Source organism: Stegodyphus dumicola, chromosome 2 (genome assembly GCF_044657685.1).
Source record: "Stegodyphus dumicola isolate Sdum_Otavi_A_Nest chromosome 2, ASM4465768v1".
NCBI classification, from domain to species: domain Eukaryota; kingdom Metazoa; phylum Arthropoda; class Arachnida; order Araneae; family Eresidae; genus Stegodyphus; species Stegodyphus dumicola.
Window position 1 is genome coordinate 39314348 of NC_140769.1, and position 26293 is coordinate 39340640.

The 26293-nt window shown below is 30.8% G+C and overlaps 1 protein-coding gene across 5 annotated transcripts in view; it reads left to right on the forward strand.

Annotated features, from left to right (window-relative positions):
• The window catches only part of LOC146998384 (uncharacterized), a 133063-nt gene that overhangs the window by 103467 nt on the left and 3303 nt on the right, over positions 1-26293 (forward strand). Inside the window, exon 1 of one of the 5 annotated variants that reach the window (XR_015039409.1) lies at positions 14147-14359. The exons of the other annotated variants lie outside the window; for them this stretch is intronic. The gene's annotated coding sequence lies outside the window, so the exon portion shown is untranslated. Of the gene's footprint in view, positions 1-14146; positions 14360-26293 lie in introns of those variants that run through there. 5 annotated transcript variants of the gene reach the window in all.

The following is a 26293-nucleotide window of genomic DNA, read 5'->3' on the forward strand; positions in this document are numbered from 1 at the left end:
TGACGTCATAGTTACGCAGCATCACATGACCGCTGACATCATCACAAATTACTGTCTATTAGTTCTGTAAGTTACAGACTGTATTCGATTTCTTAGTCTGTTTAATTACGTATCTTAGCTTTAACGAAAAATTTTAAAACAATATTGCTCATTTTCAGTTGTTTAAATATCCATTTCTTAATTGATTAATTCTCATTTAGTTTGGGTTTTGATTTTAAAATTAATTTACGGATATCCATACTTAAGAGATTCCTCATGTTTAGACTGTTAGCTCTTTTGAATTAAATCTTTTGAGCTGGCAGTTAATTTTTTTAATTCATTGTTTTTTTAGTTAATTGTGAACATTTTAATTGAGAAATGCTTTTCAGTGAGTTTTCCGTTCGTTCTGTGTAGTGGATCTGTTTCAGATTCTGATTACTTAAGAAAACCTTGTTCTTTCACTGTTAAATATATTTTTGTTGTTATTTAGAAAAAATGCCGCTGCTTTGATTTTCAAGTACTCCATAATTCATTGCATAGTTATTAGCAATATTATAATCTGTAAGTTTAGTATAAATTTAATTTATTTCTCTGTTTGGATACCCAATATATGGCGAGCAAGCTGCAAGTTCTTTGGTTCGATTCATTATAATCATAGAACTGGGGGGGGGGGACTAACTGAAAACAAAATGCACGGGGGACAAGGCAGGGTGGATGAGAGGTCCCGAAGCATTTTTGTTTTCTTTCTTCAATTTTTTCACTTCCCATACCCCTTTCTCGTTCACCGGCGTCAGGATGTGCAGCCTTGAAAAGGAAAGTCCACATCTAAATAAGATTGCCAGATGTCAACTTCTATTTAAGCCTAAATAAACTATTTTTTAATATAAATTATATTTAATTGATAAGGTATTTAAAAATAAAAGCATTTTACGATACATTAAAAAAATCTTTGAAGTCGCAAAAAATAGCATAAGAAAATGATGGATGTTTCAAAATCGCAAATACTAAAATTTTAGTAGCACAAGTTTTGTCAAAGGTCGCAAATTTGCGCAAAATCGAACGATCTGGCAACACTGAATTATTATGACGAAGCAGAAGCAGAAAAAGTTAGTTCAAATGAATGAGAGACAACAGAGAAGAAACAAAAAGAGCCAGTTCAAATGAATGAGAGATAGCAGAGAATTACTACTATCTGCAGTATGATATTTTCTATGGTCTGTAAGTTTAGTTTATGCAAATCGTTACACAAGCATAAATTAGCTCTATAATGCTATTTTAAAAATTTTACTTGTAATAAATTTTACTGACAATTTCGAAGTTAAAAGATAAAAATCATAATATATTTTAAAACAAATTTCTGTACCTTCATTTCTAATTTGTCGCCCTTTTTATTTGCTCAACTGAGCCAGTGCCTCAACTACCTCACCGTTGTCCTGGCTCTGTCTATGTATGCGTATTATCCAAAATCATAAAATGTATTGTGTAATGAGCTATTATTAAGAAAACATACAAAATATTAAGCTTCTAACTTTATCTGTTAAACTGAAATTTTTATTATAGATTATTGCATGGTTTCAGTTCAGTGAGCATTTTGAAGATTTAAAACATTATTCACAACTTCCATCTTCTCTTCATTTCGAGATAGTTTTTCTACGTCATTCTAGGTCATCATTCTTCCCCTTTGATCTCATTCTCTATTTTGTCGTACAACTAAATTTTCAATGGCAATAAAAGTTTTTTTTTTCTTTTTTTTTTGTTTAAGTTTGTAATTCTGAATTTTCAAGTAATGTCCAAAATCACAGTACATCGATCTGCGTCATGACTGAATAGTACTGTAATTAAGTTCCTATCATAAAACTTACTTGTACTGAGCTCAGTTAACACACCTATTTGCAAAAATACTGGCATTTCAAAAATCAGTTAATATAAAAGAAAGATTTTATCATACATTTACTGAAATCATTGTTACTCACAAAGTTGCTTAAAAACTTATTATCAAAATAAAATGCAAGATTTCTATGGTCCAGAGATTCTTTATATTAAACAGTTATTAATAATTTCAACCTTTATTGTAGCTTCTCCTTTCCATTTCCTTACCAGAATGTAAATTGTATTAAGAGAGTATTAAAGCTGAGGTTTTGAGAGTGTAAGAAAAATGCGTGCTTTTACCTCTCACGGGAACGTTACTCAGTTCATATCAGCTCTGATAGGTTTGTAATTACTCGGCTTTGTGTTATTGCTCACGGCACTTACATTTGATATGCCGGTTAGATTTCTGAGCCAGTTTAGATTTAAATTTAATTGTGTAGTCCTTGACAAACTAGCTGAGGTTTTAAATTTGAATTTGACTGTAACTTCACTTATCGCCACAAATGGTGGTTAGCACTTTTTGTAACTTCACTTATATCGCCACAAATGATGGTTAGCACTGTTAGCACACGAAGTGCGTTTAGGTTCTAAGTTCTGTTTTAATAAACAAGTTATTTAAAACTTTTCATGTCTTTGTAGTCACTATTGTTATAAATGGTAACTACTTGTAATAATAGTACACATAGTTAACAACAACTTTGTAGTTACTATTGTTAGTTACTATTACTACTTTTGTTACACAGCGATAATTCGCTTTAGTTTGGAACTATTTTATGCTCCCAAAGAAAAGCAAATTCTATAAATAAAAAGCATATTACTTGCTGTTTTTTTTTTACTTAATAATGCTAGTGCTCCATATTACATCCTAATTTTGGCTTATATACGCATACACAGATACGGCAAATGTATTTATCGTTTTAGCATTTTTTCACAACATGGTTACGTAGCTTTCTGCTTGCATATTGATTGTCACTGCACTTACAAATTATACGTTATATTTTAAATTGTAATTTTACGTTTAATTATTTTTGTTGTAATACGTTAAATTATAAGTTGTAATTATACATTGAACTTACGTATATTGATTTTTATTTTGGTAGAATGTAGGCTCTTTGCAGTACTACTAATTTGTTGCAAATACGAAATTGATATTCAGAAGAAACAAAATTACGTTTTTGTATATGACAGCTCCCCTTTTTCATTTAAGGTACGAATGATTGTAAGAAACTAATATGCCGCTCATCTCTCTAAAACTGTCTAAAGATAAAGATATTATTTTACCTACCGTCACAGTTTGAGAAGGTGAAAGATCTTATAATTAGGGGAAATGACAAGAATTGCTATTTCGTAATCATAAATCAAGGAAAACAAGCTTTTTCCTCATCTCTTGATACATGAATGAAATTGTGTAGTGACATATCTTGATTTACACCAAATAAAAGATGAATCCCTATTTGCAATCATTAATTTAAAAATAATTTTGATGGAAGGAGGAAATATCGTATAAACGAAATTCAAATGTTTTCAAAGTACCAATTTCAAATGACCTTCTAGGCTGCGACATATGCACTGAGAGAGAAACGTCTAATGTTTTTAACACGTTGTTCAGTTTGTAATTATACTTCTTATATTGTCGCAATTCAAGACATAAGTTATATTTATGAGAGGCGCTATAGATTCCGCTTGATTTTCGTGGTATTTAGCCAGCAACCGTGTAGTAGAGTGGACACTTAGACAACAGCAAGTTGCCGACATAACATTTATTCGGCAGGACATCAAGACGACAGCGACATTTAACCCACAAGGCATAAAGTCGAAAGGAAGCTTAGCCGACATGTCATTTAGCGTACGGTACGTTAAACCAGCGATATATTTTAATTGCGAATGCGTGTAACTGGCAGCATATTTAGTCCACAGCACGCTTTCCTGACAGTGAATTCATGCGGACAAAAACATGAGACAATGTTTTAAGTAAATTTATCCATATTTATCTGATAAAAGGATGTTTCCAAGGAAGGTTTATAGACAGGTACCCCATTTTTGACTTTATGTAAAGCTAAACAGAGTGTAGATCTTAAAATTAGACAGGGAAGTAACCTTATTTTGGTGCAGATTTTTGAAATAATTTCGCGAGCAATCATACATAGGTCTTTCTATTTCAGAGGGAGGAAAGAAAATTTTAGGGAATGAAATAAGAATTTTTTTCTATTTAACGATTTTAAATAGAAAGAAATGAGCGGAGCAAATGTAAAGCGATGTGTCTAGAAAAATAGTAATGAAACGTGAAAAGCTTAAGATTTTAGAATTTTGAAAATGTTGAAAATTTTATATCATTAGCTAAATTTTTTGAAATTTTTTGTAAATGGGAAAGGGTTCAAAGAAATCCAGTTTACTGAAGAAGCTCTACAGAAGACTTTTATAGATCCATAGTCAAAATTATGGTTAAGTGTCCAGTTGTGATTAGTTTTCAAAAATATGTTTATTTCTCCTTTCAAACATACGATTCATGTTCCCTGACGAAATATGTCAAACCCTCTTTCAGATTATTACAGTGCTGTTACTATTATTTTTAATTGCGAAATAAGTTTTATGACGGCCAGAGTACATCTTAGTTGCCTTAAGTGTTGTTATACGCTATACGCTGATAAATTGTAACGTTTCTTACTGTATGGTAAAGATTCGTAATAATATATTCAAGTTAAAAATTAAAATTAATGTAACATCTATCTAAATTGCATTTGGATTACGTAAATTCAAAACAAAATATAACTAATAAATTATTTATTAGTTATATTTAGTTATTTTATTTATATTATTTAATAATTATTTCGCTCCTCGACTGCTGAAATGTTCCTTCTGAAATGGAGAGACCTAGGTATGACTGTTCCCGAAATTGATATCAAAATCTGCAAATAAGGTTGCTTTTTTTCTGTGTAATTTTAAAACCTATTGTTTCTTTAACATTAAATAAAGTGAAAAATGTGGTGCCATAACCTTCATAACATTTTCCATAAACCATGCCTCGAAACAAGCTTTTGTTTTATAAATATGGGCAAATTTACCTAATACTTTGTTGTATTTTTTCTTTTTTTGTTTACATGTGAGCTTTGTCAGCTAAACTTTCTTTCGCCAAAATGTCTTGTCAGTAAAATGTCTTGTCGGTTAAATGTCCGTGTCGGCTATATGTCATTGTAGGATAAATGTGCTGCCGGTTAAGTGTCTTATCAGCTAAATGTCCGTGTCGGCCAAATTTCCGTTCCGGCTACTTGGTCCTGTCGATTAAATATCTAGTCGATTAACTGTCAGTGTGGGCTAAAGTATGTGTCGGCTAAATGTCCCGTTGACTAAGTGATTGTACGCTCAGTATCTGCAAACGTTCTGCTTGTATACGTCAAAGGTTCTTTAAATTGTTAAATTTTTCTAAATTTTAGAAACTTTTTATAACATCTAGCAAAAAGGTTTCTATTTGAGTCGTTGTTCTGTTAAGTCATAAACGTCGATGTTTTTCCGTCCTTCTGAAATGGAATCAAATTATTTTTCCATTTATATATAGAGAGAGAGAGAATAAAACTAAAACAAAACGCATTAAATTATAAAATGCATTTATAAATTTGAGATACTAACGTTACTGAAATACTAATTCAGAAGTCAAACAACAAAAATCAGCGTAATATTTTCAAAATTTTTACAGGACTAGTTTCGATGGTTTTACCGAACCACCATCCTCAGCTGCAAAACCGCAACTAGTCCTGTAAAAATTTTGAAAATATTACGCTGATTTTTGTTGTTTGACTTTTGAATTAGTATTTATTCGGCGTGTTATTGTCTTAGTTACTGAAATACTTAAGTTTTGAACTGAAATGGTTAAAGTGGTTATAACAAATTTTAGATGTAATGTGAAATATTCTTTATTAACATTCATAAATGAATAAGTTGCAGTGGATACATATTTCTAAAGTCGACAGAATTCCTCTTCTGCTTGTGAAAAATGGTTTACATCAAACTTAGAACAGAAACATTAAAGAGAATTTCTTTTCTTATCTTTTTTCTGTTTTTCTTTTCCTTTAGTTTTATTATTATTACTAATATCTCTATTTTCATCTCCTCGTGTACCACAAATAGGCTTACCCATGTAAATCATAGTGCTAACTATATAAGTAAACAGCCATACAATAAAATACCGCAAAAAAATGAAAAAGAGATTAATTAAAAATTAAATGAAAAAAACTGAAAAAATAAGAAAAACTAAAAAATCTAAATTGATAAGGAAATTTTAAAAAACATAAATTGTGTTTTTAGTTCAAAAACGTTCAGAAACATTCGTGGTTGGGATTCAGACAGGCCCTTTAAAGTTGCCTGAAGTAACTTTCTCTGCTGTCCATGATAAATACTCTCAAGAAGAATGTAATTAACATCTTTATCGCCTCTACCGCAGCTGCCCAAAAGCCCTTGAAATATACCATACAATTGTCTAATATACCAAATATACCCCTTTCCGCACCGCTTTAAATAGCTTTTAAAATAGCCCTACCCTGATAAACTTTGAATTAATTTAAAATCAGTTGAAAGCTGATCAACTTTTATTCTGTAAAACACTATAGAGAATGCACTTTTTGTACTGTCTGTTGTACTTTTAGCGAGGCAGAATATTCTCTATTCCAAATGCAGATAGCGTCTTTTCTATAAAAGCGCTTCCAGTGAGAAACTACCGTACTAATCTTCACTGAAAATATTTTTGCCTCTTAGTTACCAATTTAATCTGTTTATACAAAGTTTTTCCAAACATTTTCTTAAGGATGGAAGAAAGGTGAAACGGGACATTTAAAAATGAACTTTTTCGTAACAATATAGTTAGATTAACTTTTCTTTTCATATATCAATTTTAGTGAATTTTATTACTTTAGAAAGGCATTTCATAATATTATAAGGTATTTCTCTCGCTTTTTTAGCATGCCTTCTTGGTGTAGTGGTCAGCATGCTCGGCGCGTATTCGAGAGGTCCGAGGTTCAAATCTCGTCGAGGGTTTTGCTTATTTTTCATGTCCCCTGCCTTCAAAATAACCTAATGTCTCTACAATATTATTATAATTACAAAGTTGTTTTTTTATATGAATAAAGCGTTCTATATAAACTACAACATATTTAAAATTGTACATCATGTCCGCAGAAAGCCTTATGTGATCTTTATTTTCGGAATTCTTAAGGGGGGCTCATACACTTTAAACCCCTTATGATCTTTGAATATTCAACTGTTGCAAGAATTGTGTTATTTTAATTATTTTAAAAGCAATTACTTTCAACTTTTTACAGCTGACTCCATAATATAGCTGCTTTGGGAACTAGTAACCAGAAAGTTTGTGTTGTCACAAATATTTTTGTAATTTAATCCGCTTTGTGACAAAACGTTCCGTCATGTTTCCACATGGCACGAATGATATTTTAAAAATGGCTAATGGTACAAACTTGAAATTTGATGGAATTCTTTATATGGGCACTATTTTCTAACTGAACCAAAAATCTGATGAATATTTTAATATTAAAAAATTTTATACACGAAAACATTACAGATTTTTTAATAAAATACATTTTATAAACTCAACTTTAAAAATAAAAATTTAACATGCAATTCTTAGGAATTTTGTTTTACAGTAGTTTCCAAATGTTATAAAAGCTACCTATTAAATATGGAATTAAATTATGCAACAGAATGTTTTAAACTGTGCGCGCAAGGTGGAAACATGACAAAAGATTTTGTCACAAAGCGGATTAAATTATAAAAATATTTGTGGCAACACAAACATTCTGATCAGTATTTCAAAAAGCAGCTATATTGTGTAGTCAGCTGTAAAAAGTTGGAAGTAACTGCTTTTAAAATAAATAAGTTATCCCAATTCTTACAACAGTCACATATTCGAAGATCTTATGGGTTTTAAGGTGTACGAGTCCCCTTAAGTGTAGAAATATAAAAATTCACTTAATGCTTTAAATGATGCAAATATTCATGTTTCGAAAATTAAAAATTTTTAAAAATCAGTTTTGTAGAATCACATTATTTCCGTGACTGGAATTGTATGTTTACAACAAACCGCTCCAAAAATATAGGCCACGCAAGAACGTTTATGAACACGATGTTTAGAAAATTCGTTTAGTGTCATTTCGCTTTATAAGAAAGGCCTAAATTAAAAGCTTTTTCGGTTAACATAAGAAATCTGAAGAGGGTTTTAGTTTATGCAGTGATTGCAATAATGCAGGACTTTGATTATAAAAGTACCAAATAGCTTTAACGCGCTTTATATGACGCTTTGATCGCTTATAAAGAACTGAGCCGTGGGAAAAATGTATCATCCGTAGAATTAAACGTACTTTCCTTCTTTAAAGGTTACCGTAAATCACAATATCGACCTTCTACTTCGTGCGATGCAATCATAAAAATTATAAACGCCATGGCTTAATGCCTACAAATGCTGATTAAGATATTATTATATTATCTTCATCTTTTCTCATACATCATTAATACCACCCTTACTTCCTTCACTGTATGCGATCTCTATGCAGTTTACACACATATGGCACAGAAACTCCCTTACACATACGTGGTTTATGGTACACAAAACTTCTTACACATACATGGACTCTGTCTTTATCATACCATTATTTCTTTTATGTTATTTTAAATTTTAAGCACTGGTTTTTATGATCTGGGTTACGTTCACTTTCCTCATATAAATTAATGATAATTTCTTCTTAAATTTACATCATTTAAGCTTACACAATGTCTCGCATAAATGCTCTACTTTCAAAAGCCAAAGTCCTCTATTTGGAACGGAACATATAGTAAAACATGAATTCAAAAATAAATGATTAGAAAAACACTTTACTTAGTTAACACTTTACTGTGTTGGATTGTTTTGTATGTTTCTAGCTAATTTCTTTTTTTATTTAAAGTTCAAACTGAATACCTTACATACCCTTTGCAAAGACTTTCAGTTTTTCAGATTTTACGGCTTTGAAAAAGTCACGTAAAAATTTATAGCATGTCACAGCTGGAAATAACGTTATTCGTGCTTTATCTTCGTGCTTTATCAGAATTCGTGCTTTATCTTCGTGCTTTATCAGAATTCGTGCTTTATCTTCACAGCATGGGAAATAATACCAAATGTTAGCTGAGTTAAGTTTCAGTAGTAGGTAGCCGGGTCCATATAGATTTCCAATATTTTGTAAAAGATGAATCAGTAGACTGCGTTTTATATGAGACATTTTAATTTAATAGAATACAAATATAAGCAAATTCCAGATTATATTGGTGTTAGGTTTACTAAAAAATCTTGCGTACCTCTGTAAGATCTATCTCTATTAAAATAGCAATTTTTCTCAAAAACAAATATTAGTTGAGCTGCACTTTGTCTAATTATAAATTTCAAATTGGCATTTATTCTTTTGTGTATTATGTAACAGTCAGTTATGTATTTATAGAATAACAAAAATAATAATAACAATGATTCAAACATTCATTGTAGTTCAAGAATTCTAATTTATTTTGCTAAGCTTGCATGCATACGAACAGTCACATGTATCCGGAATATTTTAATGCTTTCAATAAGATTAACACATATTTCAAATTATGTCTTTCACAGAAAATTTACATCAATGTTTGATAGATAACTGGGATGATGTTCTCCAAATTATGCAGCAATGAATGGCGATGCTTAATTCACGTTATTCTTAAAATGTATTTTCAATTGATGTTATATCCGGCCCCGAATCTAAATATACTAATTTAATATTCATTTTTAATATTCATATTTATTTGTATGCTGAGAATAACTTTGTTTAGACAGCTTCTCAACCTAGCAGTATTCATATTTAAACATATTTGAATTTTATATATTAGTATTCATATTCATATTTAAGTTAATAAAATTTGTAATTTGAGTTTTAGTCTGTGCTTGCTATGCTACAGTCTTTAATTCTGTGCGGACGTTTTGTGTTTGGGACCTCATATTTGCCGATAATAAATTTTAAAAATATTTAGAATTTTCAGTCAGTTAAAGAAGTACTCCGGGTTATCGAATTTGTATGTTTTTAGTTATTACTATATGATATTATTACAATATCATATGACTGTTAAAATAAGTAAGAAAAAATAAAAATGTTAATTATGATATTAATCGTAAATTCATATTCCAAAATACTTGAAAATCCTTCCATTTCCTTGAATAGTAACGAAAATGCTATTTCATGCATTTTAAATTCAACTAAATTAGATTTATGAAATTTACCACATTTCCTTCCTGCATTTCCTTTTTTTTTTTTTTTTTTTTTTTTCCAATAATTTTTTAACTTTTTAGGATTCAAGAATTTAGAAAGAATTTTTACATAATGTTAAACTCTTTTGTTCTTTTCATAATATCTAAAAATAGAGTCTCATACCACATAATTAACTTGTTTTCAGAAATGAAAATCACAGATTCATAGAGTCGCTACTTACTATATATCGTCAGATATAATTCCTGTATTTTAACAAATGAAGGCCTCTTAATCCAGATAAGACTAATGTACTCAATTATTTCTGAAAAATATGAAATAACAAAACAGATAATTTATGCAGTTCTTTTAAAGAAGGGAAAAAATTACTGTGAATTTGTTTTTCCTTTTTTTTTTTATGTAACTGCACAAGTTTCCTTCTTCAAATACCAGATTATTTAAGAATAGTATTGCTCCCATTCGAACATTACTGAACTGATTGTGATACACTTGCTGTCTCGAAGGGTATTTACTTTCGCGTGCATGATTCTTAGACATATTGAAGTGAGGTAATTGCTTTTGCTTACCTCTGATAAAGGAGGACAATTGCTAAAACCGTTTTCAAGTAACCTGTTTTGGTCTTTAAAGTAGCCTAAGCGTCGCATACCTCAGAACAGTTTGTTAATTTGTAATACTTAAAGAGGACATTATTTTTAATTAAATAAATTACTATGTTTGGTTTTTCTTCTAAAGCAGGCATTCATCTCAAGATTTTCAAAACGAAATCGTGGATAATTTAAACAGTTCAATAACATGGAAATTTTTCTAAACAATGTAATAATTACGGAAATTTTAATTTAAAAAATTGCTACTGCTGAAAGACCCATTTTTGTTTATGTAAATGCAGAGAAGTTTTTGACTTGAAGTTAATGACAAGTAAAGCCTGATTTTTTTCATTTATTAAATGTGAATAAAATGGCAAGTTAATTATATTGGCATACGATCATTCATGAATTATAAACAACATAAATCAATCAAACGATCATAATATACCAATTTCGGGATTGACTGAAAGTTCACATAATAAACTGAGTGATATCCAAAGAAGAATAAAAAATGCTGAAATTAATCTTTCAGATTTTCTTTTTTCTTCAAGACTTTTGCGAGAGAAAAACAAATACTTTACTTACTTGCATAACGTTTTTACTACAGTTGAAAATAGGTTTCGATACGATTTTAGTTTAGTTAACTTGTTTTAGATGATTTCCAAATATCGGAACGTTGCTGATTATTTACTTGTTTAAATTATCGGGTGTATGGTGCTACCAAGCATTAAAATTTGATTTGCAAATTCTCCTCTTTTTTAAGAGCAATAAAAATACTTAAAGAGGACATTGATGGAAATGCTTTAGCAAAAGAAACATCTGAAAAAAATTAAATTCACATTTTAATCAAGGAAAAAAATAAAACAGAAAAGCTTTTCTCAAACCTTCTGTATTTGCAACTCAAAGACTACTTCGAAAATTCTAATTTGATAACTTCAGATAAAACAATGAGAAAATGACAGTCTTGGTTATCCAACATTGAGGAATTCGCATAGACTGTCAGGACTGCTATTCCTTTTAATTACTTTTGGGAACATTTGGTAATCCGGAATGGGAGCAAGGAGCTTACTCAAACTATGCTCGTGTAAGGCAAACAAAACCAATAAGAAGAGTTAACTTTACCCTTTATTTCTCCCAGCGTACAGTCGCTCCCGCACTTCGGGAACAGAGACCAACACTTTTGGTCTAAAACGTAGAAAATATGAAACAAGGTTATTTCACTAAATAAGAACTAAAATGCTGCTTTACAGAGACCTTTAACGCGAAGATTGGCTTTTTGTCACTACGTATGTAGTGAGCGAAATGCAAAAACTACAATACGTCTTCAAATATCAGCAAGAATTAAGTTCTGACCTTAAAGGCAGACATGAACTGACTGAAAAGCACACGCGTGGCAAGGCAGCAAGACGTCGCTCTCGTCCCTTGGCTAAAAGCTGCTTCTTAAATAGCTATTAGCAACCTCATTAGCATAAACAATTCCTACTTGCGCTTATTCTAGCCGGACATGGAAAATAAGATAGGATAGCAAAGTTTTAAAATAAAATAAACGTTAGCAAAACTTAAAATCCTTACTAGACAACATGTTGAAAAGAAAACGAAATTTCGGTTTTTAAAATGAAACACTGTACTTTTTCATAAGATTACGTAGGAAAGAAAAGAATGGGAAAAAATCAGGCTCTGACATTATTTCGCATTTTGTTGTAACCTATCGGGTGTATACCTGATGACATGAATGCGGAATGATTTCACTGTAAATCAAAACAATTAAGAGAATAAAAGTACAAGATATTTAAATTCGCGTAATAAGAGGAGGTTCCTTTTAAGGAGTGGTGGAAAACCAAGAAATTCTCATAACTAAGTAATTAAACCATGCGAGATTTTAAAAAAAGGCTCTATAAGCGGAGTGCATAATATCCCATAGATAGTTCATGATGATTTGAGTGTATCTTATAAGTTGTTTTTGTTGCGTGGTCCCGAAATACCAAATGTTTATATGAACTTCATGATCTCTGGTTTCGGGTTCTAATCTCGGAACAGTCACTGGTATATGTTTACAGATGGGCCTTTACGAATGGATTAGATTAAAATATACTGATCGAGAATTAGCAGGTGTAGAAAAGTAAGAGACTTTCATATACCATCACTCTTGAATGTTCTCCTACGCTCTCTATTGAAACTGAGATGGAGCTGGGTCGTCACTTATTGTGCTTAAGACATGGGCTCAACGACACTCGTACTTTGAGTCAGCCGTGATTACTGATGAAGTTGCCAACAGGATTAACAACACGCAGTTATAAAGTCAGTGATAAGTTGGAGAAGCAATCAAAGTCTTAATTTAGTCCTTTTCAAGTAGTTGGCTTTATTAATTAAAATAATGAATGCGGTGCTTTATTGGTAAGATGAATTCTGCACTTTTAAAATAATACACACCAGAGTTGAATGAAAGGACATATACCCCTCTTAAGATCATCCAAATGGTTGCGACCGTTAAATTTTTAATGTCTCCTAAACTTTGCTATCATAAACTAGTTCGACGTTTGTTTAGAGAATAATCCTAAGTACGACAGAGTTCGGGAAAGTTTGTAAAGAACCCTTTATTAACTCAAATAAAGTTCACAGTTGGTCTTCAACTCGTGCTTACAAATGGCAACACTTTTGGCTTGACTCATAAAGTAATGTATAACTTAAAATTAAATGAATTTAAGTTATCTTAACGGCTTCACAGGCTAAATATCGCGCAAGCTGGTTCTGACTCGATAGTCGGCGTAAACAAATCTAATGGCAAAGAGTGGCCCAACGCTACAGAAATCTAATCGCTAAAAAATCAAGTTAGCAACGTGGTTTTCAGACAGGCAGAGCACGCTCTGATTTCACTTTCCAAAAACCTTCCGTTAAATACTGACTTCTTTCTACCTCATTTGAATATACACGCGTTAGACAATTTTGCATTCTGGCAAGAAAGTGTGAGTTGAGAGCAAAAGCGATAGTAAAGTCCTTAAACATAAAATAACTGTAAAGTAAATTAAATAAAACCTCCACAAATTCTTATTTTAATAATAAATTACATTTTCATGACTTTTGTAGTAGATTTCTATATTTCTACACTCCCCAAATCCTTTTAAATTTTAAAGAGTTATAACATCGTAATATCAACGAAAATATAGTATATTTTTCTTTAGTAATCTGAAGTAAATCTGAAGGTTTAACTCCAGGTTTTGTCCTCATCATAATGGACTCTTAACTGCTGTCCATTTATTATGCAATACATCATTTTTATCATATGTTTAAGACAATGAATGTTAACGTAAAAAATGGTAATATTCCAAATTGTTGATAATTGTACTTGGTTCTTTGTTTCCAACTGGCGCTTTGTTTTCCTCAAACTCGTGTGAGGCAATTCTTAGCATTACTTGAGTGAAATATTAATACGGCAAACACGTGATTCTGTATTTTCCTGTGATTATACGGATTGCATATGAATAGTAAAGCGCATCTTTTAAGAACCATTACCTGTTTCAGTTCTGGTATCCTGTGCATCGGGTGAGGAATATTTTCGTCAAAATGCATTTGGATCTTTTGTTGTTGAATGAAATCTTGACATTTTGATCAGTTCAGTATATATAATCTATAGCATTCGGTATATATATAATCCAATACTTTTGGGTAAGTATTTTTGTTTTACTATAATTTGTATAATTTATGTTTGAGATATGTTTAGGTGAGCTAAGATACTTTGTTTTATTGTTATGAAAGACTTGTCAATATGTATGGGATTGCAACAGTAGTTATTTCAATTTATTATAATCTAGCATCTAATAATGTTTGAAAACCGTACACATTTATAAAAAATATAAGATACAAAATGTTTCCATTTTTTTATTTGTTTTTACTAGAATTATCTCATTAAAAAATATTCAGGGGCCACCTGCGTTTCAAAATTTTCGATTAAAATAGTTTAATGGTAGTATTGGTTATACTTATATATTATATATTATATATATATATATATATATATATATATATATATATATATAAGCATCATATAGCTTTACCATCGATAGTAGAAGAAACATTTTTGTTTCGCAGTTATGCTGTGTTACAGGTATTTTGATAAAGATAGTCTTTGAAAAATATATTTAATCTTGGGAAAAAACCCAAAATTTCCGAAGGTATTTTAGGAAAGTCATAGTTCCTTAATCAACTGGACATCGTTTATCAAGAAGCATTATTTAAACAAAATTGTCAACTCATAGACATAGTCTACTTTAATAATAACGATTCCAAGAAAGGCTTAAATAGGATTTTATTTCGGTTTGAATTTTAATCGAAAGCGAAGTATTAGCTCTGGGTCAGAAGCATTTTTATTCTGTTCATAATTTACATAGAATTTTATTACAAATATATATATATATATATATATATATATATATATTTAGTTATAATAATTTAAATACATATACAATTATTATATTAAATATACATATTTTATGTAATATATATAAATTTATTTTATAAATATTTTTTGCTCATTAGATCATAAAAATATACTTTATTTCTACTTTGAACATTATTTTTCTTGTTTGAGTTAACTAAATTCTTAGAATTTTTTGCTTGTGAAATATTCGAAAAATGGCGTTTCTTCAGAGTTTATCCAACGTTTGATAATTTAAGCACCTATTTAGAGGACCACCAGCGGCCAACCGGTAAATTCGCTGAACAATGATAGTTCGGTCTGGGGTATATAGTTCGGTTAATGATAGCCGGTCAGTTCGATTTCCGGAGAAATGTCTGGCTGCATGGGCGTTTTTGTGGTTTTCCTCACGTGTAACGTAAATACGAGCCAGTTCGCCTTGAAAAGTCTCCGAAGGCATCCCTCTCCTGAGTTATATAGCCCTCGTGTGCTCTGCTTTAATCAAATAAATCAAACCAACCAAACTAAGTACGCATTTAAAATGTTGACGGATCTCTGACAACTCAAATAAATTTTGATTTCTTTACAAAAACGGTAGCAAGTCATACAATCTAGGAATGTGCAGTAAAATGCAGGCTATATATTGCGCGTAATTACGAACAGAAGTTGAAAGCAGAAGTTAGCTCTTTTAATGAGCCTCTCATTATTCGCTGGAATGAGTACCTGAGGTTGAGGTAATTACCTAAATAATGCGTTCTGTAAACTTTTACGTAAGTCGAATCTCTAAACTGCTTAAGTGCAACTTTTTAAAAAAACTACAATATTATTATTTTATGTGTATACTCATGGAGAAGAGCACTTCTTTTTATTCCACGCGTGTGGTATTCTTCCACAAGGTGGAACTTCATAATACGGACCATATACAGAGTTCATGAAAATTTGCAACTTTTAAAAAATTGCCTTCACTCAACCGCAAATGCAGATCAAACTATTGCAAAAGCAACAGGAATTTTAAAATATCTAAATGATGATAATTTCAAATTTTGGTTAGAGCGTTTTTATCAGATGCCTCATGTTGAAATAATATACAACTAAATGCAATCCAGAGAAATTAGTGTGTTTAAAGTTAATGAATTTAAAACAAATTTCAAAACTGCTGTTTTAGATTTAAGAAACTCAAAGTACTGTGAGAATTTTTCAAAGACACTGATGGAAGAATCTAAGGAAATATGTGACTTTATACTATGTATTGATATAATGCACAAATATTCTTCCGCTAAACAGTTAGCAGTTGCTAAATTGTTTAACAAGAAATGCTTAGTTTTGGGAATGAACATTCTACACAAGAAATAGTACTGACCACTGAAGCATATCCAATGATTAACAAAGAAAAGCTTGAAACTGAACTAAAAGTATTCTATTGTAGGTCTGAATATCCAAAAATACTTAATTGAGCTACTGAAATTTATCTTCGAAAATAATCTAAATGATGTTCTTAGTTAAATTACGAAACTGATCAAAATTCTCTTGAGAGTTCCCATGACTACATCAGAAGCAGAACGCTGCTTTTCAACATTGAAAAGAATGAAAACATTTCTAAGAAGCACTAGGAATTCGGAAAGACTAAATGCGCTTGCATTACGTAAAGAAAAATTTCCTCAGCTGTCATCCAGAAATCAAGGAGAAAATTATTGATCTTTTCGCGCAAATTAAAACAAGAGGAATGGATTTCATTTTTAAAAGAATATACAAAGATTGAACTGTAACAATTTTTGTTAAAATAATTAAGAAATGTTTACTTTTTTTTTCTTGTAAGATAGATTTCATGAAGTTTCAAACTAAATTTTCTTTTTATATTCCTTTTACGCAATTTTAAAGATTAAATTTTTTTCGAACAGCACCCCCTACTAATTTTAGCCACGAGCCGCCACTGCTCGGATGTAAATTATACAAATGGGAAAAATATATAAAAGTATATAAATGCGAAAAACATATAAAAGTATATAAAAACAAAGGCAAATAAACACACTTTTTAAATGAGAAAATATCAGGTGATAGCTGATTTAGCTCTGGAGAAGGATAGTTGGCACTGGAGTTGTAAAGAAGAGAGCTAATAATTTAAGCTAATATTTAATTCTGTAGAAAAAAAAAAAAAAAAATCTGAAATTTTTCAGATTTTAAATTACGTCCAAAGGGGCGTTTTTTTAACGTTTTGAGTGTTACCTTTATTTATTAAATATCATGTTCTTTGCACTTAAACCATAAAATTCAGTTCAAGAGCAATATCGCAAAATAATGTTAAATTAACCATATCTTTAGAATTTCCGATATACACAGTCTCGCGAGCTGGAGATAAAAGTATTTTTTTTATATATATAACGTTGCCATTTCTCGCTTTTAAAGCATTGAGTTTGTAAATCAAAAATTCGTTAAAGTTTTACAAAATATAAAATCTATAATAAAACAAATTCCAAATTTGGGATTTCAGATGCCCATATTCGCAGTAGGATTTCGTCATTCAAAATTCGATGGCTCTATGTACCATTGTTTTATCACAATGCGAGAAATAGACAATTATTTATGCAGATTTTTCATTATTTAATTTCTTCAAATATAATGCAGAACTCTAACATTTTGTGGCAACAGTTTGAAAAGTAAACCGACGTTTATGAGTCCGACGCAAAATACCAAAACGAAAGCAATAGTCCTTCGGGACTGAAATTCCTTTGGACTAATAATAATTTAAGACCCGTGAATCATTTCTGCCCGTCATAACAGTGCTCCGATATTTTGTGACCTTTGAAACTCCATATAGAGTTTTCTCTTTTGATGTAAACGTTGGTGTTGGCATTCTCTTCCAAATAGTTCCATTTTGTCAAGCAAATATCCTCCTTTATCACGTTTTTGACAGAGGTTCAGTAACTTTCCTTAACGAGTCTGTATCTTCACCTGCGCCCGTAACTTTACTGGTTTGTAAAGATTTGTAAGCTTCTTTTGCGTAATTGTTTGAATCCTAATAAGTCCTTCAAACTAAATCGAAACTAATTTCCTTTCAAACTAAATTGCTCCTTGGATCTAGCTGCAGAGCTTTCTGCTCATACACTTACTAAACTCTGGTGAACTCGCACAAGACACTAAAATGCATTACTGCTGTTCTGTTGTTAGCACCCACTAGTGGCTGAATATTTACAATGGTAAAAATCTGAAATCTAACTCAGGCAAACGGCTGCATGAATTCTTTCGTGGGTTTCTTCATGATTTGCTTATCCGTGATTTCCTGACTTAAAAGCTGTTATTTCCTATGCAGTTTTGCCATTATTTCTTTCACTTTCATACGTCAAGTGAGTCATGGAAAAATTAATAATAAAAAAAATCGAAAATCGAATTCCTGCTTTGGAAAAAATCGAACCTTTTCTTTTTATAGATCATAGTTTTTTCCATATGTAATGTGGCTACAAGCCATTTTCCCATAGAAAGCTGTGCACGAAGGGATCCTTCTCTTAAAATAGATTGTTCTTGTGTGTTTTGACTTATTCAAATAATCTAACTATTTAAATAAACTCTGGCGCTTGCAAAACGTTCTGACAGCAAATGGTTTACTTTAAGAAGAATTAAAGGCCTTATTGTTGGATGAATTCTCGAATCTGATTTTACTGTACCTGATGTAGATAACAGAAAACGTAACATTATGAAACTGAGAACGATTTTCTTTTATAATAATATGTTTTGGAACGGAGAAAATTCTCAATCTTTAGATGAAGAAAATCTTCAAATGGCATATTAGAATTACGTAGGCTACATAATACACATTAAAGAGATGAAGTTTGGTTTGAAATTTTCCTGGTAATTTTGATTCTTTTAATGATTTGTGATACTTTGCATTCTTTAAATTATTTCATGTTACTAAATGATGATTTTTGTGGACATTCCAAAATACAAAGAAATATACAAATTTTCTGCACATGCATGCACACACACATGCACAGATATACACGCCTAGGAAAAGCTTGCAAAGATACGTACCACTGTAGATGGAAGTGGGAACATATCTGTCACTTAAACGGAAAATGAGCTTTCATAAAATTTAGTATAGTGATGAGAATTTTGAATTTGCTGAGAATTAATTAACACTGATCAACTTTGCTTTGATTTTAAAATACTGTAAAGTGTGTAAAGTCTACGCAATCTTCGAAGCTGTCATAACTGAACCGAAAAGCAAGTTTTAACTTTGGTTAGAAGCAATAAAAAAAAGTTCTACTTAAGAAATCAAAGGCTGTAATTTTTCTGGAAGTGGAAAACTTGGGAATGAAGTGATAATGCAATTGCAGAATGAACAGAGAGTATTAAAAACGAGTATTATTTTCATATTTGCAACTAATAAAGAGTAAAAATAAAACCTCATATCATCACCTCGGGAAAGTTAGCACTTTTGATTTCTCAAATAAAAGAATATTTCTTAAAATGTTTTCAGCTATAATAAAAACTTTAAAGAAATTATCATAACGCTGAATATTGATTTTGGATTTTGGTAATTGCTGTACCTTTGAAACCAGATAAAAGTTCGTTAAATTTTTTTGTGAGCTGTACGTTGTAGAATGAGATAAAGTTATACCCTGAGACAAAGCATTTGGGTGCAATGTTGTTATGCACCGTATTTATTGTTATGCTTGAAAAGCTTCAACGAGTAAAGAACTTGAAACCTGTTTCTTAATTAATAATCACATTTCTACTTGTTTCACAGCAATTATTGAATTACCGAAATCTGAATTTTATTCTTCCAGAACTATAAAGTCGAGCAGAATATTATTTCTAATTGAAACTAAAGGTATGAGAGTGAAGATTCAAATATAATTTAGACTTTTCCAACCGGAATTTTTGTTTACTGTATTGTGTGTATCTTAGTTGAAATGAAAGCAAATTTGTATGTTATCAACAATGAATAGTGGCCTGCGTGTTATCAACAATGTAAATGGTGTATACTATCAGTAATGTAAATTTGTCTATTATCAAACAAATGCATGGTTGAACTGCGTCATAATAACAGAAGTAGAGGAATACAGTTAATCAGAGTTCTTTCCGCAGGATGTTTTATAGTACACAGAAAATTTTCTGGAAGTTTTAGTTTTTTCAATATTAATAACAGACGCAGACTTAAATTAATAAAGTGTTTTTAAAATATGGTGCATAATTTTATGGAAGCTGTTTCATTTTTTAAGCGAAGTATCTTAAAATACACTGTTAATTTTATGTGTTTTTCGTAGATTAAAATTATAAAGGTTAACAACCAACTACACTTACTTTCGTTTTTTCAGATTATAGAAGCAAAGGAGCAGAACTAATCAAGACTATTAAACATTTTACATACGTCTATAATTAAATATTTATTTTAAACTTGTAATAACATAGCTTACATTTTAAAATAGACTTTACATGCGATTCACTGGCTGCTTGAAGTTCCGTTCAATTTCTGAGGTTACAAATCTGAGAATATTAGAATATGTTGGGCAAATTTTAGGCTGTTTCTGGAGTTCGATTTAAAATCTTCAGCATGGAAAAAAGGTGTCTCTCTAATGTAAACTATTAATAAACCACCTATTTCTTCCGAAATGGGTACTGCTGATGTGAGAGAAATTTCCACAATTCAAATCCAATATTTTTTTCTTTTACGTCGTGTTGAGCATTGGATATCATCGAAAATCCCCAAACTCAAATTTATTAGTTGTCAAGAGTACATTTATATGGACCAAATTTTCTATTTATGGTTGAAATATTTCAGAATTGTGTAGTTAATAAAATTCCGGAATCAATTCTTCATTGTGATTTATTTATAACATAATATTTTCCTCTAAAAATTACTTATGATGACGAAACAAGGAAAATATTGTTCTGAATGCTCAATTGGAATAGCTTTCATTGACGTAACGGAATTCTTTGAAAATATCCCGATTTTATCTAACTTTGAAATACCTTAAAATTCTGTACTGTGCTGGAGGCCAGAAAACATGAAAAACCTGATGAAATGTGACAAGCATTTTGAAGACACGTTCACGCATGCGAGTGCAAAATTGCATTCCAGCAGCTCGAAAAATAAAATTATCCGAAGAAAAGTAATAAAAGGGCTATAAAAATTAGATTTGCGAGTTAGATTTAACTTGCGGGCTGCTATTTAGCAACACTGCTCAAAATAAATTTTACTTAATTTTAATTACCGAAAATTGAGTAAAATTGAGTACCTTTTTCTTTGTAATCACGACTTAAGTTTAAATTAAAAGGTTTAAATTTACGTCAATAAAAGACATGCAAAAATATTCAGTTGGTAAAGTTTTGATGGTTAGTAAGAATTAACTTCTCACGGTATGTATTTATAAAATAAACTCATTGCAGAAATCAAAAGCACTTTTTGGGTATAATTTATTTTAAATTACTCCGTAAATCCGCAAATTTTGCATGCCGTTGAAGTTCCAAATAATTTTCATTCATAATACTTTAGATATCAGCAATGATAGGACTAAGAGAGCCCCGCTGGTTCCATCCTTTCAGATAGGAATCCCACTAGTTCCATCCTTGCTGAAATCTATGTGCATTATTATGAATCAAAATTATTTGAAACTCTTCCCGGTATGGTTATGCTATGTAGACGATACTTCTACTCTGTTTGACAGTAATAAAGATAATAACGATTTCCATTGATGCTGCTATTCAGTTCACCTTTGAACTAGAGACATCTACTTCTCTTCCGTTCCTCGACATTTCGGTCACACGTAACATAACTAACTTCACTAATAATGTTTATCGCTTTGTCTTTAACCACACTTCATATCATGTCATCGGACTAAACAGAAGTTAGCTTTATTTTATTCTTTTGTTTTACGTGCATTACATATTTGCTCCTACAAACTGACTCTTGATCAAGAACTAAATTATTTAAAAGCGGTTGCTATCGACAGGGATTTTTCACCCAACATTATTGACCAAGCAGTTAAAAAATTCTCATCTCAATACATAAAAAGGCACACTATCGTTTTAGGAGATTACAAGCATTATGTCGTCATTCCTTTCTTTTCATCGATTAGCTATAAAATTGCATGTAATTTGCAGAAATTTAAACTTCGGGTGTTTTTCCTCCTATCAGTACGAGTTCCTGGGGTATTTACAGGATTCCTTGCAAATGTGGTTTAATTTACATTGGTTAAACTAAGACAGTCTTAAAAGTTTTTCTTCCTATCAGTATTGTTCCTGGGGTATTTACAGGATTCCTTGCAAATGTGGTTTAATTTACATTGGTCAAACTAAGACAGTCTTAAAAGTTCGCGTTCAAGAATACGAGGCATATGTTAAGAAGAAGGAAACTAAGAAATCATTTATTACCCAGCACTGTTAGTCCGAAAATCCCACTTTGTATATTTCTGCAGCAGAAATTATTCACAAAACAACTTTCATTGGGGAATTGTATTTTATTAAGGCGTTTCACATTCAAAAAAAATCTTTCTGCTCTAGTTAACGACCCTAATTGCAATTCATTTTTGGCTTCAGCCTTTAAAGACATTTTGCTTTAGTTTTCTTGTTTCATCAATAGATGGCACCAATAGCTTAACTTCTATCCAGCCATTCTTATCTTATCACCATATATTATCTCGTTCATTTGCACTTAGGCAGCTGAGGCATATGGCTCTGTGGTTAAACCATGGAAAATAGTCCTGCAAATTTTATAAACATTAGCTTTTTCTGGTTGTTTGACTTCTCCAGTAATCTATATCAGTTTTTATCGCAGCCATGTTTTGGAACAGCTAGTACAGTACGCAGATAGGAAGTATAGTTATTGGCTGATTAGTAATGTGTATATCATGTAAACACTATGATCAAAATTTTCATGTTGAAACAAACTATTCTTACTAAAGATTATCAAAAATATTGTTATAGTTCAAGTTCTAGTTCGTATAAAAGTTCAACGTTCAGTGTCATTTCAAAGCACTCACGTAAAAATATAAAAGAAAATCGATAGTCATAAAAGAACTGGCAACAAGGAAATAAAACAATATTTTTCAGAGTTTATAGAGCTTGCTTTTTTAGAGAGCTTTTTAGTGGATAAAATTCGAATTTTCCTTCACTATATGTTAAAAGAATTTTTTAGGGTTAGTAGTTTTCTGATTATCCATAACCTTTGTTTCAACATTTGCAGAAATACATTTTTTCAAGTTTTCGACTATATGTTAGGAGATCCATGCATGCGCGTTATACATACATGTTTGATTACACGCGGATTTACACGCTTTTTAAGTGACATTTACCTGAAAAATATCTAATGGTTGTAAATATACAAGGTGATTTAAAAATATATGGCAAAAATTGAAAGACAGACGGAGGAATCAAATTAAGTAGAATTTGTAAGGGAATGTGTGTGCGGAAATGACGCTTTGACGTGATACAGGGCGCTTTCGAGCAGTAGATAAAAGCATCGTATTAGTGTTACACAGGAAATCGGAGGAAGGGAAAAAAATATGGTTCTGTTTCTTTAATCCGCGCAATTTGTACGAAATGAGTAAGATGCGAAATTTTCATTTAACAATGCCACCCTAATAAAACAGTAGTAAGGTACAACGCAAGCAATTTCAGTGACAAACCTAGAGAATAACATCACATCGGACACATTTTGAGCGACGTGATTCTTAGACACAGCTGAGTGGCTCTAAACTGTAAAATAAAAATAAAAGGAAATGTCTCAGAAAAATATTTACCTCATTTTTTATGAAAGAGGATTTTTCATTGAAACAATAGTTCTCTTCTTTTTCTCTTCCTCATCACTTTTTATTTATGCCGTCCACTTTCCATTGTACAGATACGGTAACCTTTTCATCTGAATGAGAAACTATCTGTGGTTCAAGTACATACTAATTTCTTTTAGATTAATTGCTAAGCGAAATAGTTTTGGTTTACGAACATTTCATATCAAGAACGGCCTTTAAGAACAAATTAAATTCGTAAACCGTGTTCGTTTCGCTGTATAGTAAAGAGGGGGAATGTAATGAAAGATCAAAATAGCCCGATTTTTATGTTTCCCCAAAAGCCTGCAAAAGGAAAGAAAAGGCCCGAAGTGGACCGATTTTTTACCCTTTTTCTAGATATTACTGAAATGGGAAAGGCTGAAAAGTCGCTTCATGTACAGAATACATAAAATATCCTTAATTAATATAACAAAATATATAAACAGTATTCCAATAAAAATAAAATGCTGAATATCATAAAAGCAGAATATTGATAGTTTATAGGCTTATTTTCAAACCAAAAACGAATCAGCGAAATCTGAGACACTGCGCTCCTGAAAACTTTGGAAACGCCAAGTGAAGAAAAATAAAATTTTCAACAGCAAATAAATTTTTAATAATGCAAAAGAAATTGCATAGATAAAAAATTTTAAAAAAATGAAAGCTTTTAGATTTTATATTACACACAGAGGGACGTTTTTTAACGTTTTGTATGTTACCTTTATTTATTAAATATTATGTTCTTGGCACTTTAAACCATAAAGTTCAATTCAACAGCAATATCACAAAATAATTTAAAAAGCGCATTTCCACAGTCTTGCACACTGGAGATATTTTTTATTTTTTATTTTTTGGTAAAGTGTTGCCATTCCTCGTTTTGAAATCGTTGAGTTTCTTAATCAGAAACTCATAAATGCTTTACAAAATATGAAATAGGTAATAAAACAAATTTCAAACTTTGGCTTCCAGATACCCATATTCGGGTGGAGACGTAGCTTATTATAAATTGAATGCCTCTAGGTAACGTCGTTTTATCACAATGCGAGATCCACATACACATTTATACAGATTCTTCATTATTTAATTTCTTTAAATTTAACACAGGACGATAATATTTGGTGGCAACAATTTGAAAAGGGAAACGGACATTTAGTTTTCAACGTCAAATGCCAAAACGAAATTAATAGCCCTTCTGGGCTAACTCGGGATAAAAATTAAAATAATTTCATCATAATTTAATCCTAATTTGAAATTAAATCAACTATATAATAATGTAAAAAACAAAATCATTAGTTATTCAGTTGAAATTCTATTCGAAGATCTCAACCTAAGAATTATAAATGACTTTACGTGGATTGCACAAATATGCATTACACGCATGTTTCTAATGAATGCAAACTAAATATTTAGAAAATACGAAATACGAAAAAATTAATTATATATGGAAACGTTTATTTGTGGGTTCTGAATGGGTGTACGCAATACAATGACGCAATAGTAGGCCGCAATTATGTTATACATGTTTTAGTAATTCCAATGGTTCGTTAAAGAACAATGCTATCGTACAGATTCCTAATTCTATATTCCTTAGGACATGCAAGGAAGCGCATTACTTGTGCTTCCGAGAATGGTGTTATGGAAATGTGATTACAGTTCGTTAATGAGTAAACACGTTTAAGGGGAAGAAATAAAGAGAATTTTTAAATGCAGTATATTTACATTAATATTATACTTATAACTGAATGAATCATCCTTGTATTTTAACGTTAAGCTTCTGTGATCTGCATTAATCTTAACCTGCAATCATAAAATTCTATACATTAAATCTATTGTTATTATTTCTTTACGTTGCCAGATTCGCTCGAGTAGATTTCCCGAGCGTTGCAATATTTGATCTGAGTTTGCAATAATAATTACAGTAACGCAGCATGCTTTTGATTTACATCGAAAAAATATACTGTCAAAAACATTAAGATTTTAAAGTACCAAGAAATGCGTTGTTTTTTAATCATTCATTTGTTAAGCAGTTTACAGATTTATTAAATTAAAAAATTAATATCGTTTGTTTTGCTGAATTGTAACATTCCGAAAACTTATTAAAAGTGCGAATGCGTAGAAGATTAAATGCAGAACATTATATTTTGCGCAGTGGCAATATTTGTCAAGCCAGAAATGATATATTTATTGTATCCTAAGTAAGAAATATCGACATAGAAGTAAGTGTCGACATAAAAACGAAAAATACACATTTTATTGACACTGAATAAAATTTATTGGAAATACGTAAGAACTTTTATTAATCGGGTCTTTGCCAATAGAAATCTCTATTGAGGCCGCAATCAGTTTAAGAAATCATTGAGAAATTAAGTGATTGCTCTTCTGGCTTTTCTTATTAAGAATGAGCTATTTGATGGCCCTTCTAAT